This window comes from Anarrhichthys ocellatus, unplaced genomic scaffold, assembly GCF_004355925.1.
Source record: "Anarrhichthys ocellatus isolate YVR2014 unplaced genomic scaffold, GSC_Weel_1.0 scaffold3, whole genome shotgun sequence".
Classification (NCBI taxonomy): Eukaryota; Metazoa; Chordata; class Actinopteri; order Perciformes; family Anarhichadidae; genus Anarrhichthys; species Anarrhichthys ocellatus.
In genome coordinates this window covers 7,176,566-7,195,948 of record NW_022280033.1, presented here as the reverse complement: position 1 = coordinate 7,195,948, position 19,383 = coordinate 7,176,566, and positions in this window count along the sequence as shown.

Sequence of the window (19,383 nt, the reverse complement as noted above, 5' to 3'; positions counted from 1 at the left end):
TTTTAATTCATAAAAAAAGATACGATGTTGGTCAGAGTGCTTTAGGTCAGAACATCACAAAATCTCACAGACGACCTTTACAGTAAAATAAAAATAACTGGCTCAACGTTTTACTACTTTTGGACCGCACATGTTAGTAGAGCCATCTGCTGGCAATGCTGGACCCCTCATGCTGCCTTCATGTGCTCACTAAAAGTTGTAAATAAGATGAGCTAAAAGTAAAATAAAGTTATCTTCTCATGAACATTTTATGTTGAAATGCAAGGCAAAAAAAAATGTAAAATGTAATACTAAGAATCTGAAAGTTTGGTGTTGTAGGGGAGTAACATTTCTTATATCAAATGTTGTTAGCATTGTAACATCGTTTTTTTTTTTTTTTACATGGATTATACATAACTTGCATGTGTGTCTTTATTCTGCTTCTGTATTTCACAGCTCACGGATACAATCACATTTTGTTCCCATTAAAGAATTGTGCACAGCCTGTGCCATTTTCACGTGTGACTCATGAGTCAGACATATGAGCTCTGAAAGAAAACTTGAGGGCAGTTTTGTTAAAGGGCAGCTGTGCAAAGGCTCCTCTGTTCCCAGGATGTGCAGCCATACAGACAGATTATATGTCTGCAGGGCTGTTGAGTACCACAAATACATTCCCCTGCATTGTTAGAACATATGATAAACAAATTGTGCTTCTTATAAAGTATGTGGGATAATCCACTATGGCTTTTATTGACTTTCCAGAGACCATTTAGTATAACTGGGCTGTTTTTGCTGACCTCTTGTGGGAGCTATGTTAAATTCATGGAGTGATTCAATCAGAGGGGGATGTACTGCTGCCAAATAACAACCTTCAAGAGGTGGGACAAATCATTTACAAATTATTATGTAATGTTCCATTCATTTAAAATGTGTTTCAACATTGTGTTTGAACAGGGTTTTGTAGTTAAATGAACAATGAGAAATAGGTGCTGCAGATTAATCTACAAGCTTAACGGAAGTCATACATTTCATTTCTGTTTAAGAACATTTTTGAGTCTCGATTAAACACGTTGAAATGCCCACATGTAAACGTTGCTGGGAACACTTGAGTCCTGACATTGAAGAAAAACCCACAGAAGAGAGAATGGTATTCCTTCAGCAGGTTGTCCTTTCTCAACCGTCTTTCCAGTCGGACTGAATCATAACTCTATACACTGTGCTGGCCATGAGGACTGAGCAGTTCGGTAGTTATATTGTTACAATATTGTTGATTATTGAAATTCTAAAATAAGATTCAGACACAACAAAAATATAGTCAACCACAGTATGCGATTACTTTCACAGATGTATTTGCTGTTTAACTTCCCTGCAAGTTATGTAGGGATTTACAGAAACCTGTGAGGGATTACGTAATAACAGTATGAGTCTTAAATCTGCGCTAACACTAATCCTATACCAACAAGTAAAAAATGTGCACAGACTTTATTGCATTTATTATGCACACATTTCAACAACTCCTCAAAGTAGAAATAGTCTCAGACACATGTACTTGCCTATTTGAGAGTTGCAAACGTGGAGCGTGACTTCTCTTTAACAGCCTACTGTTTGTAGCAGAAATTTATGTCCATTTATTTCATTGCAAAGTGAACATTTAAAGGATTTATATGCATTTAAAGTAGTGTGTTTGCTTTTGTATTTACTTTTCTGAAGCACGTAGTCCAGCAGCACATACCACATTTCAGCTGGGGGCAGTGTTGCTCTATAAATACGCATAAACATACAACACTGTACACTGCTTAGTAATTCATAAAGGTTTGTGTGTGTGTGTGTGTGTGTGTATGTATAATGACTCAATCACTTACCTAATTTACAACCATCATAAAATTTCATTATTTTAGTTTCTCTCCAAACTGAAGTAAAAAAAGAGATCCAACCGTCATGCCCGGCTCTAATTTACCAAAATGCATTGTGAGTGAGTCATGTGGATTGCTCGCCCGGCTGAAGTTAATTGCCGTAGAAGAAACACTTATGCCTGCAGAAAAGGAGAAACAAAAAGTAAAGAAATGATCTCTCAAATGCAACATCTTCATGGAGCATCTTTGTTCCCATCAGTGTAGAAACAATGATTGTTTGAGGTTTAAATCATCAGTGCTTTGTGCGACATAAAAACATCAATTCCAATTGACAAGAAGCATTGGTGTATCAATACAAATATCAATAATATACTTTGCTTTGGTGCTCAGTGACTCCATACATTTCCCCAGATAATATTATATCTTAATGGTTTCTCAGTGAAACAGCCCTGATGTTTTCAGAGAAGGTCATTTCCTGGATGGACAATGAGGTACTATGTTATGGGTACATTCACTTCCTCAAGGCCCTGGAGACCTTTAGTGAGGAAAATGTTTCCTACCTGCATGTCAAACAGACCTCTGTCCACAAAAACAACCCAATCTGACCTTCATTTTATTACATGTGAGAGAGAGAATCCTTGAAGCAGATTTGAGTATTTAATAAGATGGTTTATATGTTCTTCATATTTACTACAATACAGTGATTGATTGCACCGATTTGATTTATTATTGGTTACCACAGAGCAGAAGTATCTTAACTGCGACCAATGAAAAAACACTACACATCTTAAACTGTGCCCTTGTACTTGAAGCATCCATAGCTTGGCACTAGCGGGTGTATCGTTGTGAAATAGGCCATGATGACAAGTTGTTCACTAGTGCCCCGCTGGCTGTGAGATAAATGTTTCTTTCTGTCCTGCCTGTTGGCTCTAATGCCAGACCGAGAGAAAAGATGCTGCTGTGAGCTTTATGACAAAATGTTTTATCCCCCATTAACCTTCACAGAGCGGGTATCAGGAGGGGATTTCAGGTGGAATAAAGCACCGGTGTCAATAAACAGGTGTGTCACTGAGCTCAAAGGAGATGACGGACTAGCATGAAGCGCCCTCCATCCTTCATTTCTCCTCTTTCTTTTGGGGTCATTCCTTAGCTGTGCTCTGACAGCAAACACTGATAAGAAAATGATTAAGTATCACAGACTCAACCACAATCCAATTCACGTTCCCGGTTGCTCTGCAGACTACAGAAAAAAAGCAGGAGCTTCTTTTCCGATCAGGAAGTTCTATTAGCTTTTTAATTACTCTTTATACAAGCCATATTGGTGTAAGGCCGTTTGACTTACATCCTGAAATCCATTTACAGTACATTGTGTTTCTATATGTTCCAGACACGAGCAAAGGATCGAAGATCTCAATGAGACCAATCAGGCTGAGCTCACCACTGTGTCTGAAATGGATCTGTATGAGTTCACGTACAGCAAGACACCAACTCTGTGGAAACAAGTCAAAAGGCAGTTTTAGTCCACAGGGATCAGCAATCAGCCGTGCAATTCCACCCGCGATGCTTCTGGGCACCCATGAAAATGTAAATGGCAGCTGCTGATCTGTAGATTGGGACCAATCTGCCGTCTCGTCAGGGCTCTTCATTAAAGTCGAGCACTGTCCATTAGAGCCATAATCCTCCTCACCCAGTGCCACACACGACCTTGATGTGTAACAGTATACACATCGTTTCAACAGCTCCTGAGTTCTCACAGAGGTACAGTTAATGTCAGAGGCATTTTGACTACTGGCATTTGTGGCTGAAAGAAACTGGATTTAAAGAGTTCTCTTAACTCTACAATCCCTTGTAGAGTTGTTAGTCACATTACAGCTAAACATAACCGCTGCCATGGCACAGTGTGACGTTTTTTCACTGTGTGATCATTCTTTGCTCACCATAGTAGCTCCTTAATTGAGCTGGATGCACAGCAATGATTTCACTTAGAGGGGATCATCAAGATTCAGACAAGCACCTGGTCTTTTATGCGCCTGTAGAAGGCTGGCAGGAAAAACGATTACCGGCCCCATTTGTTCTCTATAGACAGTTGTGACCTTTCCAATTGGCACATCCTCTTACCAATATGACGGCTTTTCTTTCCCAAAACCAGGAGTGATCTTGCATTTATTTTGCACATAAATTGTATATTTGCTTATTGCGAAGCTCAGAGCGAGAACATACTGTACAATCAGTGTGGCGCTGCTTATTAACTTTGGAGGTGTCAGTAGAAGTTTATAGTAGACCCATCATTGTACTCGTCTTTCAGCTCCACTCTCACAGTTCTCAGAAAAAAGGGCTCCATCGAGCAAAAGATTTCTATCGTTGCCTGTGCATTTGCTGAAACATGGTTTCGTTTAATGTCCAGTGTGGTGAACAAATAACAATAAGAGTTGTGGATTATTAACGTGAGAATGTGGGTTCAGTTTGACACGGATGTATGTGGCCAAATGAATAAATTGTAGCAAAAAACAGAAAATAAACATTTGTAATGTTATGGATGACCAACATATAAGCTATACGCAAAAAGACAAAAGTATTCCTTTAGAGCTCTCTGAGCAATATGAAAGCAGAAGAGAACTATTGGCATGTAAGATTTGGTTGCTGGACCGTTAACTCAAGCTGTAAGAAATACAAGACAAAACACACACATGGGAAATACAGAGCAGAATACACTTTTACAAATTAAATCTCCCAGTCTCCCTTTGTGCAGCGTGGTTGGGGTTATAGGAGCACAGTGAGTTATTGCCAAAATCATTGTTTACTTGAATGAATTACTTCTTCGGTAGAACTATGATGTACAAGGAAACATCAGAGCAGAATGAACTTGCAGGACTATCAAAAGAAAAAGCTCAAAATGTTTGATTTGGAACTGGTATCCTCAGCAAGAGCCACAGGATTTACAGTTACGGATCTTCTTGTACTTGATGTTGATAGATAACCATGTGACTGTTTTTAATGCTTTCTAGTGTATGTTGTCTCATGCGTATGGTTTTTGAATGGCACCTGAATTGCATTGCTTAGCGCTTTGACTGTGAAAAGAAAAAGATTCAAATACTACTAACAGCTTCAAATAAAAATGTTGAATTTTTCAAACCTTGATATTTGTCTTAACATAGTGAAGGAGAGGAAAGAAAAAATGTATGACTCGCAGAGGTACAGACAGGTAAATGTGGTGTGATGTTGACCTACGGAGCACAGCTGACAACTCGAATTACAAGCATTATGCAAAAAGCAAAGACCTGATGAAATGAGTCCTCGTTTCTGCATGACAGAAAAGGGAAGAATTCAATCTGAGCCAGTTATGGAGAGTGATTCATATTTGGACTGCGAAGACACAGACAGAGAAAGGGAAGAGAAGAATACTCTCTCTTTCTCTCTTTCTCCCTCTCTCTCCGTATGGGAGTGTTAATGCTTTTTGTACTTGCCTCTGTTTGTTGTGCAATGCCCGGTTGATCAGTGTCTGCGGCCTCACTGTACAGACTGTAGCTCAAATGTCCACCCAGAATCTCATACACAGAAAAATGACTACATGGACACACAGAAGGACACCCACCCTCACACTTCACTCTCATTTCTCCTCTAACTCTCACACATTTTCATCATTGCTTCTGTTTCGAGGGTTTGAGCCAAAGGTCTTTTATGTCATTTCTATCCAGGGGCTCTTCTTGTCCATCACTGCTTTCACATCTTCAACAGGACTGGAGCACAGTCCAAACCTGGGCCTTAGTAATGATGACCACAGGCACAACAGCCATCTGTAATGTGTCCGCTACTCCCTTCAGGGAGCCGGAGAAGGATCTGCTGTCACTCTAGCAGGGGAAACATCTGTTCCCATTAAATGACTGCGGCCCTGCCATGCAAGTTATCTCTACTGCGCTCTATTTTACCGCCTGAGTCCTGCGCCTGTCGACAAGGGTATAAAACAAGATTAGTTAAATGAGTGGGAACTGGGGAAGTAGTAAGGGAGGGACGGAGGGGAGAGAAGAGAAAGAGAGAGAGACATCCCTTCCCTTGTCGTCTGCTCTCTTACCAATTAGGAACTGGGGACTGTCCTCGAGTGAAGCAAAAGAACGATATAATCACCTCATCCATCAGCTAACCGCACGGCCTAAACCCATTACATGAGTAACACTATGAGTGGCCTGTGAGAAGAAGCCTGTCCATGCTGAGGACCTCTAAGCTTTTCAGAATCTGTGTTTAGACGTCGTTCCAATATTGACTTTTCAAATGCTGCAGTATTGCTCAAAACTTTGTGTTTTACTTTCAAACTTGAATCCGTTTTGAGCAGCACCCAGAATGCAGCTGCTGCAGTATTCTGGTAGGATTGTAGAGTGAATGCTTAATGGACAAGGTAGAAAAGATCAAATATTTGCAGCTGGGCATATGGCGCATAAGCACAGCCTGCAACATCTGGTATTATCTGACTGTAGATGAAAGAGCTGCAACTGTGTCGCATCCAGTTTTGTTCTTTTTCTGTCAAAGGACACATAAATAAACAAAGTGCAGCATCATTTGGACAGTCTGTTCAGTCAGCATGAATTAAATGCAGAGGAAGGCCTGTGCGTGTTCATGTGTGGATAAGTGCTTTCTGTGACTCTAACCTTTGTTGCGCATTTCATTGTAGTTTTGACATTCTCCTCTCAAAATGAGAAAAAAGGGAGAACAATCTTGATATTTATGCATCTGCTTGAACTGAAGCAATATTTTTTTGGATATGCTTTTTTTTTGTTATGTTAACCTGTATCCCTATTTTTGGCACAAGATACATTCATTAGGTATTCAACAAATTCAGATGTAAGCTAAATGAAAGGCTGCTGTAGGCTCCAAGTGTCTGCTCAAACCACCGAACAAACATGTCTACTGTCGTAAGAGTTCACTATGCTTTTCGCCTCAGGAAAAGTTCCACTGTGTTGTTAACACATGCTTAACAGCATAAACTATAACCGCATGATGTAGACATGTGCCGCTAACATTCATTGCAAACCACAAGTCACAGCATCACTGAGGTTTATTTCGTTTTAAAAGACACTTTTGCCTTGTGAGATTTTTCTCCCCTCATGCGACTGGAAAGTAGAATGATTTCCTTTTTTTCCACATCTTATGTGGCATAAATGACACTAGCCTATCACAGCCCAACACTATTAGAAAACAGTTATTTAAACAAAACATTGAAGTCAGTGACAGACGACTTTTGTTTCGGTTTGAGTTTCAGCTTTAAATGACATGCATGCATTTTGGAGGAGTGCGGGTCGGGGTGAGGAATATGGGCGTGCAGAAAAAGAGATGTCTGGAGGGTAAAAACAACAGGAGGAGAGAAGAAATAATGAAAGATATTGGCTGATATTGGCCACCCTGCTGGGTGGTATAACAAAGTGAGGAGGCAACGACATTGGCTAAAAATAGAGATACTCAAATGGAGGGACATAAACACAATAAAAGCAATCAAATTACCTTTGCATAGCTCTCTCCTACACACACACACACACACACACACACACACACACACACACACACACATCAGAACTAAACCTACACACATCAGATGACATACATGTATGTGTCCTTGACAAAAGAGAGAGAGAGAAACCAAACACGCTGTAAGTCGGAGCTTTGAAGATCTGGAGTAAACCGATCAGTCTGGAAAGACAGACAATTCTATCAAATGCTGGAAAGTTAATCATTTTAAGACATTTTGATAAAACTGTATGGTTTAATGCAACAGTGCAATATCATGGGAAATAAGCTTAATTGCTTTCTGGCAGAGAGTTGGATGAGTGGTCGATACCACTGTAATATCTGTCTGTTTAATATGAACAGCCAAGAGACTGGAGGCCGGGGGGAGAAAGCAGCCTGGACCTGTCCAACAGTTACAAAATCTGCCTACACCTCTAAAGCTCACAAATGAACATGTTTTGTCTCATTTGTTGTGTAAAGGTAACACTTGTTGTTTAACATGTGTTTACGGTGCCGGAATATTTCCTGGATATTGTTAACCCTGGACAGGCAAACTGTTTCCCCCTGCGTCCACTCTTTATGCTAAGCTAAGCTAACCAGCTGCTAGGGGACACCTTGTATTTAATTGGCATACATCATGTGTATCTCCCTAAATATCAAACTATTCCTTTAATGCCACTTTGAACATTTCAGGCTATTACACCTTCACTGTGCACATTCTTTTTACACATTACTGTTGCTGTCACAAGTACTATCTCTTAGTTGATATTCTGTTTATGTCTATGATGATCACCCTGAACAACATCATAGGTGAACTCATACAGCTGATGGAATAACCTGTTTCATTGTAATTAGTAAAGCTTTTAATTATTCAATGGAGCACAGCGGGTGTCATGAAGCTAATAGCAAAAAGCAGCATCGACTATCATCTTTCACCGGGATAGTTTAATTCTTAGCACTGCATTAAGTCTGATTAGGCAGTGCAGCTCATTGCTATGCTATTCATTACAATGACCGGGGGCTGTGATAAACAACTTTTTAATTGCAAATGCCTGAAGTGTGACCAGTGTCAGAAGTTTGCATTTTACATCAGGGTAGTGTTTCCATTGCAGCATGGCTCACCTCACATAACAGATGGTGAAATGCATACCCAGGCTGTTCAAAAAGACGATAAATGCTGCGTTATTAATTTACACAGAAGATTCAGTTTGATTTCTTTTTTACTTCTTTCACGTTTCTCCTCTTTTTTCAAACTATTTTATTTGACAAGTGCTACGTGGTAGAGATGTCCTACCCTTGTTTGAATGTGAACATACTAATAATCATTACTGAATATTCATTAGAAAATCATCATTACCATCTTCAACAGGTAATAAATCACAAACCGTCTTTCTCCTAATAAGGACACAATTGTGTGTCGGGGTCCACGGACCCTAGTGGGCTTCAAAAGATTCTCCTTCTTCCCTCACAATGTAACGATTGGCCCCTTGGTGTTGGACATGGATCATCAATCTGTAATTATTCTTTCAATGTGAAAAAAACATGAATATGGAAAGATTTGGAAACAGGGGCTCAATCTTTCTATTGAGTTTTAATCATTGTGATGAAATAATGTTTTGCCCCTATTCCCATGTGTGAATAAATCAATGACACGACAAAAGAGATAAGACAATCTCTCTCTCTTGTCGCACTCTGTCTCTGCTCTTATAAATCTACCGGCCCATGACTTCCTCCATTCGTTTTACAGTCAACTTTAACAAGCAAGATATCGTGGCTTGTAATGAGACAAATATAGATTTTACAGGTTAGCACTATCTACCTGGCAGAGCTTCTTCCCTCTGCTGTGAAAAAGAGCTTTTTTTTAAAATATGCATTTCACCTTGAAAAATATTTTTTGCTGCGTAAACAATGACTACCCACTTTGAAGCAGTCTTATCATTTCACTTCCTAAAAATAACAAAAAAGGGAAAATTAAACATTGGACTGACATTGAAGCTGCATCCGTCTTTCTGCTTTCATCAATATTTATTCATAAACAAAACACCGTATCACGGTTGTGTAATACAGGCACATTGTGAAATTGCCTTCGCAGCACACAGCCGCAATACCTTCGTGCCCTTGATGCCCCATGGTGCAGTATACATTTATCTTGAATACATGCATATGTAAGTACACACACATGAGCACACATGCCCTGACCCTCTGCTTCGGTGTCTTTCTCGCTCTCATATCGCAGGGATGCCGTTGAGTAACACAAAGAGAAAGCATCATAACCTCCGCTGTGGCTGGTCTTTGTAAATTGTTCCCTTTAAATTATTCATCACTAACATATGTGTCAACCAAATCCTGGTTTGCTGTAGAGGGTTTTTAAATATTGAATAGATTTCACATCTAATAACCCCAGCGCTTAAACTCCATAAAGTAAGTATCAGGCAATCCATGACTCATATACAGGACGTGTCGACGAAGCTCTGAAAGCAGACGAGAATCCCGCTGCATTTGTCAGCATCACTCGCAGTCTGCCGCTGTGCTGTATGAAAAATGGTAAACAGTGTGAGAGCATCTCATTGAATCTGCCTCCCACTCAGATTTCTCTCCGCTTGGTTTTCTGACACTAGTGGTGGGAAACAGGGGGGCGAGGGTCAGAGGTGCAGTGCCCTGGTACTCAAGAGACCCCGTAGTTCAGGACTAGCTCTAATTATGATTCTGGAGCAGAGAAGTTTTTGACCTTTCCTGATTTATTTACACAAGCATCTCTGTCATCGCAGACATGACTAGTCATATTCCCTGAGAGAAATCCTTGAATGCAGCTCCGAAATACCTCTTATAAATGAAGGCCTCTTTTATAACACAACACATCCGCACACGCAGTGAGACACAATGACATTTGCCTCACGGCACACACACACACACATACCCAGACACACACTCAAACTAAAGCTCACAAACACACACAGTCTCACTGGAGCAGAAAGTGAGCAGAGTCATATTTGTACAGGGCAGGGTTAAGATGAATTAATTAAGCTAACTAGTTTGGGGTTACATTTAAATTCAAATCTCCCTTGAAGGGACATCTTCCTCAGTAATGTTTGCCTTTTATTCAGGGCTAAGATAACATTGTTCCACATGTGAGCCCCAGTGAATACATTCACGTTTGTATGAGGTTGTTTAGTAACTTCAGGGTCTCTTTGTCTGATTTAATCCCCCAAATAAAAGTTATTTTAGTTTTTGTCCTTTTTCGCTTGTTGTTCAGGTTCACTTTAACTCATTTACATTGTTTGAATTTCACCAAATATTAATTATTGATTTGGGGCATTTCATTATGTTGCCTAATATAACAAAGCTGATAAAACCTTTGCATTGTTTCCACTGCAGTGTACCTACACCCTTAATGATGACCCAATGGCATTAAGCCCTGAAATTAAAAAAGTTTACTTTTCTCCTATTACAGTGTAATGCAGTATAGGTTGGTTTTTGATGTCCTTGTTTGCCGAGGTCATCATTTTGAAGCTGAAACACATTACCTGATGGATCGGTGGTAGCCATCGACTGGAACACAACCATAATCAACTAAATGACGAATGGCAAATGCTGCAGATGTGTACAATTATATAACATGTTAGACAAGAATGTAAGAAATGACCATCAGCCATGTAAAACACAACACAATCTCAAACATGACTAACAATGATATTAGAGCAATCTTCATGGGAAATAGGAGCATTTGTATTTGTACAAATCTACTGCAACATCTTCTGTGTGAACTCACTGTGTGCGAAAGAGAGGTATTGGTACTTTATATAAATATACTTTCAAAGTATCAAATCTCAAAATTCAGAAATGCACAGTCATCATGCAGAAGCTGTGTCTTTTAAGCAAGCTGCAGTTTGGCCACTATGGAAAGTTTGGCCACTCTTTATTGTCTTATTCATTTGACAATTTAAAAAATTGTATGTTTACATATTTGCATGAAATAATTTGCCCTGAAGGTGGAAGGGCAAACCTGAATATTCTAATTAGTATTCTGAAGCTATTGTCATTTTCCTGTAAGTACTTGCTGAATTGCCATTAAAGATCATGCGTCTAATTTAAAAGTTGAGTAAGAGATATGCCCTGATGATAAATTGAATACTGGTCATGCAAAGAAAAATTTAATTGGATGTGGCAGATATGTTGCAAAAATGATTAATTCATGAAATTACAGCATATATAATGAGAAATAAAGAAACACCATCTCACGCTGATAAATGCCTACAAAAGGTCTAATTACGCAAACACAAGAATCAGGCTCAGAACACCATTCTGAGCCTGAAACACATAGACAACTGTGTCTATGTGTTTGTCATCACAAACTATTTGCCATCAGAAAAATGCATAATCTTTGGAGATCTGACTTGCAGTTGCCTTTTGAAAAACACATATTGTCATACATTAAGGTCCAACACAGTTAAGCAGCAGAAATAGAGACAAGAATACCTCCGTGTTCCTAGAGTCTGCCATCTCTGACATCGCTTTATCATTCTTTCAAAAATGAGATCATATTTATTCAGGGAGAGCAGTTTGTGACAGTGTGGGCTCCATGGTAGCTCTAACAGCTCGGCAGAGTAGCAGCGGGGGGCGGGGCTTAGCAAAGGGTAAATGATGATGTGTTTGACACCGATATACTGCAGCTGCCTGAATTATGTTCACAGGCACTGGTTTTTCAAGCAAAGGCATAGGAATGATGGGCATTTAAGTGCTGGATGTTGTCATTTTGTCATTGTGACTTTTATTGGGAGCCTGATATTACAGACAAGAAACAACGAGAGAACGCCATGGATATGACATGTAACATGGTTGGTGCCTTCACCATGTGGCTACTGTCAAGCAGATATAGGGAATTACAAAATACTGCTGTCAGAGAAACTTTTACAGAGTGTGACAACCCTCTCCACCCTGTACTTGGTTTGTGTGGCTGCTTGCCTTGCAGGTGCACTTACACACTTTTCAACTCATGCACTCACCTACACTGCTGAATGTTCTGATTCCAGATGGCACTGTTAGTTTACGTTTTCCTCTTATGTTGTTTTTAAATTAATTAATAATTAGTTAATTGGCTGGGTTGTGTGCATCTCTCTCTTTTGACGCAGTGTAATATCAACATTTTACATCTTGCAAGATATGTCAGTTTACGTTTCCTCAGTGTGTTAATAAAAAACGGGCAACATTACATGTCCTTCAAAGCTTACTCCTTGCAATTTAGCAATACTATATAAACATGATTCAAAGTCATACCTTCTAATGGTGAATCCAAGTTTAATAGTTTAACCTTTAATGAATGGATGTCCTTCACTGGTTATAAAATACCTAAAAGGAGACTTCTTGATTCATCAAGTTTTTGGTTATTATTTAACTTGAACTCAAAATCAGCACTCAAAAAGTTGTTCTTGATAACTGGCTGTCTTTTCCCGTGAGGCGTAACCTGAGCAGATCAAATTAAAAGGCAGTACACTGAGGATTTCTCCAGCGTTGCTCACCCACCATGTGTGAGCGGCCACAGGGGACAAAGTGAACAGCAATAAAAGAAGATGAGTGAGGGATTTGGATAAGTCACCCAGGATCACCCTATTATATGAGCTATTCCTTTTTAAACCCTCATCAGCATAGCAGTGCTTTCCAGTGCAGCTTTACAGCTCAGGCAAGACTACAGTCTCCCAAGAGAAAAAGAGAAATTCTCTTTTCATACCGCTGCATGATGTAGCTCTCACTTATCAGCTCATGAAAATAAAGGCCTCCTCATTTATGAGATTTAACAAATTCCTGATGCAACACCGAACATTAAGGTGACACCTACAAAAACTTCCTTTTCTTTTCATTTGCCATCCGTGCAGTGAGTTGGTTTTTTTTCCCCACTTCATTTGCAGACACTATACCTGCAAAATAAATTCAATAGGTCATCCTGGAACAATGTCAAATAGCTTTCTGTGAAAAAAAAACTATAGGACACACAAGTGAGAGGGCAAGTGTCAAGTGTTTGTGTCAGACAGTGTCAAGTGAACATGCTTTGAGGTCAAAAGGTGACGAAGTTTCTGTAAAAATGATGGCGATGAAAGGACAGAATAGCATACCACTTGAGTGCTCTCTTGGTTGTCCGTGTAAGCTAAATGTTTTTTCAAAATGTGTGACCATTGAAATGGAAGTGCCCCCCCTCCTTCGCCTTTACCTCACCCCTTTCAGCTATAATATGTGCTTTATTGATCACAAGCCTCTTACTTGGATTGCTGTTGTAGTTAGCTGTCACCGCTGCAGCCTCACAAACAACACTGCAGACTTCTGCTTAGATAAGCACACATTAGCAGTACATGCACTTTCATTTCGCAGGTTGGCGAAAATGCAACATTCAGGCAAGATTGTGAGCTACAAGCTGCAAATTTTTTCACTTGTTATCCTTTTTTTATTTTGTTAATTCACTTAATTAGTAGACAGTATATGTTCTGTGTCCACTTGAAATAGTATGTCCCGGTGAAGAAGGTTTGCATTATCGTGAGTGACTGTTCTTGTTAAATATTTTAGGTCCCAACTTCGGAGACAGGAGAGCTAATGTCCAGACAAAAGTCCTTGCCATGTATTTGAGGTTAACTTCAGACATCTTACACGAAAGACAAAAGGCAATTAAATATTGATTTGGACTTCAAGAGGAAATGGATGTGGTCGACTGCAGTGAGCCGAACAAAAGCTACAAATAAATGTTGCATGTTTCCTTAAATCAAGTCGAAAATAATTAAATAAATCTGACCATCGGTGAAGGCATGTCTTCAGATTTAATTTCCCCTAGTTTACCTTATCCAAGGTAAAAGTGCCTCCATATTATCAACCATGCATGTTTTTGGCAACTGGCTAATGACACATCAAGCACACTGGATTTGTGCTGACATGTTTTCTTCTATAAATGGCCACTGTCAGTATACATAAGGTTGGAGGTTTGACAGTGACACCTAAAACTGCTTTTCTTTTCATTTTGTAATACTGATTTATTTGACTGAATTGTGTACAAATTAGACTCAGATTTATTTCTCTCTAGGTCATTTAATCGCTCCACTGTAAATCTATTAGAAGGGGGACGGGGAGCATGGGGGGTAATTCAAGCACAGCAGGCTCCGCCACAGACTTCCAGAGCAGGTGTGAAGATACAGTAGAGAGGCTTCGTTAAGTCGGTGTCAGGTAAACAGACTGCAGTAGAGAGAACTAGTAGCAGAGGAGGGTGTCATTCTGACAGGCAGCACACAGAGGAAGAGGAGTAGCATTGCCGGGATCAAGAAGCACCTGCTGCTCCCTCAACAGCTCTTCAGCGGCATGGAAATGCAGAGAAAAAGATAAACAATAAACACTCTGCTATGCAGTGAACAAGTGAGCCTGATAATGGCATGAGATGTGTTTCCAATTTCAACTCTGCTGAGACTGTAATCACATTATGCATAACATTTTTGTGTCTGTATTCAAATTTGACCTGCACAGTGGGACTCAGCGACGTGTGGGGCTCAATTTGCAAATACCAATCCTGCTCGCCTGTTGCAAGCCAGGGTGGCACACACAAAAACGTTACACATTTATGTATTTTCATGTGCAGTTTTAGTTCTATTAAAGCTGCAAATGGCAAGGGCACGTGATACAGAGACACACACCTACATCACATACATACTAATTAAAGTATGTTAGCCATATAAGAAACCATGTAGCAGAGATACATTACAAAGCCAAGTGAGCTCTCACTTGAACAGAGGTCAGCAGTGAAAGGATGACCAACAGAGGCAATCATGGCTCTTTTTGCATAATTGTGGGACTTTCCCACAGCACTTTACATGTTCATTATGCACCCTGGGCACATCTCCTTAGTGGGCGGACTCCTATCGATTCCTCAGCCTTACTATACCCGCAGCCATTTCTTTTTAAACCCACCATTGCCCATGCATCACAGCTACTGCACAACTCAAAGGGGATTACAGAACTCATGTGGAATGCCCAAGTGTTGTAAAAACACTATCAACTCTGCCTCTCTCAAAAAAAAAGAAAGCAGGCCCATATATGTAAGAAGCAATAAAATAAAATAGTTTTGTATGGATGTGTAATGAAATGATACTGTACAGTGAACTTCTTCTTGCAAAGTGTATAAACTTTTTTAATCTGCACGTTTCAGAAAATGCAAACAATTTCCTCTCCCAGTCATCATCATGATTTTTAATTTTCATGCCACCATTCTGTAGCCTCTATACACCCACACAGGTGTTTTTAGTTCTTCTGGCTAATTAGAGCTTTGCTCAGGTTGAACGTGGGCCGGAACTTTGGATGGAAATGTATTAGGTCACAAATCCTCATAAAGTAGCAATGATAACGGTATAATTTGCCCCGCCCTAGCAGGTGCAACAAAGCTAACGGGAGACTCAAAAAGATGTCAATCAATCAGTCTTACACTCCCACACAGTCCGGATCAGAGGTCTAATCAGCCAGATTAACTGAAACACCTGTGTGGGTGTTCAGAGGCTTTATACTAGTATAATATTGATGATGGGATTTCCATTTTGGGATTGTAGCATTCATCAATATATACAGTGGATGTATTCAGATCCTTTACTGACACAAATGTAACAATAACACATAGAAAATACTCCACTTCAAGTAATTCATATTGAGTAAAAGTATGTAAGTATCAGCAAATATACGTAAAGGTACTCATTGTTCAGTAAATGTCACAGCAACGACTTTCTTTCTTTGTGTTGCTTGTGTTTTCCCTTGCCCTTGTGTCTCCTGTGCTCCTCTTACTCTGTGTGTGTGTGTGAGAGGGACGTGGGCATGATGTCTCTCTCACTCTCCCTGATTGCTGTTCAGCCTACACCTGCTCCAAACCGCACACCTGCAATCCATCCACTCATCTATAGGCAGTAAAGCAACCCCAGTTCTTCGTCCGCTCATCGCCCGATCGTTGTTTTAGGCAAAGTGGTAGATCCCGTCTCAGGCCTCTTGAAGTGTTTGTTCAAGTCTTCATTTTTCTCTTTGGCTCTGGTTTTTCTCTAACCCTGTCACTCTGTGCCACGGGATCACTGCCTGCTACTCCGACACGCTTCACCAGCCACCACCTCTCCTCTCTCCCCCTCCGCCACCACCAGCTGGACTTTCCCTCTGAACCACCTTCATCCCCAGAACTTTTTATTATTCATTCCATTCTCTAAATCTATGTCCGGCATTGAGGGAGTGTTCTACTACTATAGACGAAGTTTTAGGATTGTTATTATGCATAGTGTGTATGTTTGTTTTACTGCTGTAGATGCATATGATTGAGATCAGTTTGAACAACTTTATAATCTGCTTGGTGGTTTAAATTTACAGCAATGCATCATATTCCATAAGATCGTCATGTCTGTATCATCACTGTCCTGTGAGAACCACAAGAGCCCTGTATTTAGCTTTGTAACAATTCATTTTCCAGCTGATCCGAGAGGGTTTTTAAATAGTTTATTCAGATTAGGAAATAGGATTTTCACAACCTGTAAATGAACACTTCATCTGTCAGTTAATCACAAAAAAAGTATTTTGTTTTCACTGGACTGGAAAGGTATGAAAAAGTGTTATCTGAAATGTAACTGAAGCTGACAGACAAGTTTTATAATTTACACTGAATGCATTGAGAATTGTTATAAAGCCAATATGTGTTATTCCAACAAAGAATATCATTAAATCATGATAATCTTAAAACAGAATACTCAATGTATTCTCAATATGGCCTTACATCATCAAAGCAGTTCTGTGCATCACATATAATTTAGTTGCATGATAAAAGGACCCATTTCAAATGTAAATCGCCGTCTATGCAACATAACAATCCACAGCTAAACAGGCCAACAACTTACATTTTAAAAAGACCTCCTGATTCATACCATTGAGAGATGGTATATAGAGTTTAAATCCAATAAAACTTTCTGTTTTGGACACAATTGTATATTTTCAACAAATATTTAGTGCAAATACAAAGTAGCATGCTTATGTGAACCTAATATGTTCTGCTTTTAGGCTCACCAATTTTATATTATAGGGGTATACAGATTGATTGATGGTGTAACATTTTCCACAGTGAGAATACCTGAAGAAAATGTATCATTAGTAGAAATGTCTCTCTCTGTCTCTGTCTCTCTGTCTCTCTTCACTTTGTAGGATATTATGTGCATCAACAGCAGGGACAGCCCCGTGAACATTAGAGCCAAAAGTATTTGTTAATGATAAAATGAACTGACCTTTACTTCTATATACTGTTTCATAAAGCTCCTTTTTGGAGCTGAAGCACCAAAGACATTCAACAAAATGTGAGGTGTAAATTGTTTGTTTTTTTATAAATAATAAAACACAATATAAAAATGTGTAATACAAATATGAAAAAGAACATTTCTGTAACACAAGGTTAAAGTTGGAAACCACATCTAGTATGCAGAAATAGAGAAATGGAATCTACTATAAAATAAATGAAATAACACGAACACCCTTCTATGTTATTAGTGTAGAGTTGAGTGAACACAGCGACGAGAACCATAAGACAAAATGAGCCTCTGAAATCTATCACGAACGTCCAGGTAATAGACTCAATGACTGAATGTCAGTGATGGTGGCAAACACCATTACACATGTTCTGTTTCCATCCTCCATCATGTAGAAACCGGGGGGGAGTAAGCGGCCTGAAGTTAAAAAGGAGTCATTGATTCTCGTTGCAATGCACTTTGTTTTATTGCATTTAAAATGAACGTTATGCTCCGTTGAGATACTCCTGTTGTAATGGATTGTATTTTTAAAAAGAATTGTGAGCCTCTTCCTCGTTATAACAACATAAGTATTTTCACAGGAAGGTACTGCTGTAGCTACTGTATTTATTTTGATCTTTCCTTGGTGGTTGCTGGTTATTGTGTTGCAAGAGAAAAGTGATTTCAGAGAGCAACTAATGGAAATGTTACAAAATAAATCAACTGCCCTTCTTCCAATCTGTATTCAGACCCAATCGTCCTTATCCCACATGGGTCATCTTGAATCAATGGACAGTAATGCACCAACAGGACCCCTGTCAGACACACCTCCCCCCCTACAAAGGCTACATAATGGCTTGGCACAGTGCTGGAATTGCCAGGTGTGAACTAGCCACGTAACGAGGAGATGGATACTTCCAGGGCTTCTCACTGGGATGCTGCATAAGCAGTCGGAGGCTTTAGGTTCCCTGGCTGTTTGGGAAGATGCTAAAAGCTTTAGCGACTTGGTGCTAAATGACCAATAAACCTGGAATATGATTTTGCTAACAAAGAAAAGATGCAGACAGAAACAATACTTACATAAACACATTCATTGCAATCTGAAACTGAAGGTCTAAAAAAACCAAATTGGAACGGATTATGACGTTCCCTGTCATTTCACCGCTCTATAAAGACATGTTTTATCCTCAAGCAGTTCAACTGAGTTATTAATAGAATCTCCTGGATGATACGGAAAAAAATCCCACTGCATTTTGCTTTAGAGGAATCGGGAAGGGATATTTTCCATTAGCAAGTCCTGCCAGGTATTTAGAGATTTCAAATATAAATCTTTCAACCTCAGGACAACTGACAGGGATTAACAGTGGAAGTGTCTGCATTACAGTAATACATTCCATTTTACGGTCTTATTCAGAATATGCTGCTTACACGCACAGATATTGCTAGATATTGTTGTGACACTGTGGTTTATCATTTATCTTAAAATATGAACAGTGGACATCACAAACTACAGGCGATAGCTACAAAACCCTTTGAAATTTCCAAAAAACTGATGTCAGCATAATTGTGCAGCATTATGGAAATTACAACAGCACTCCGGTCTCTTATGAATTACATTTATATAATAATAATTTGTTTTCTGTGCAAATGTAATTGTTGTTTCCTGGCAACACGATCGACCAAGTGCTGTGAGCTAAACATAAAAAAACATCAATCATGCCAATTGAAACATTAAATGTGTAGACTGATGAAAAGTAACAGAACAATAAAGGGATCCCTGGACATCATAATGATGAATA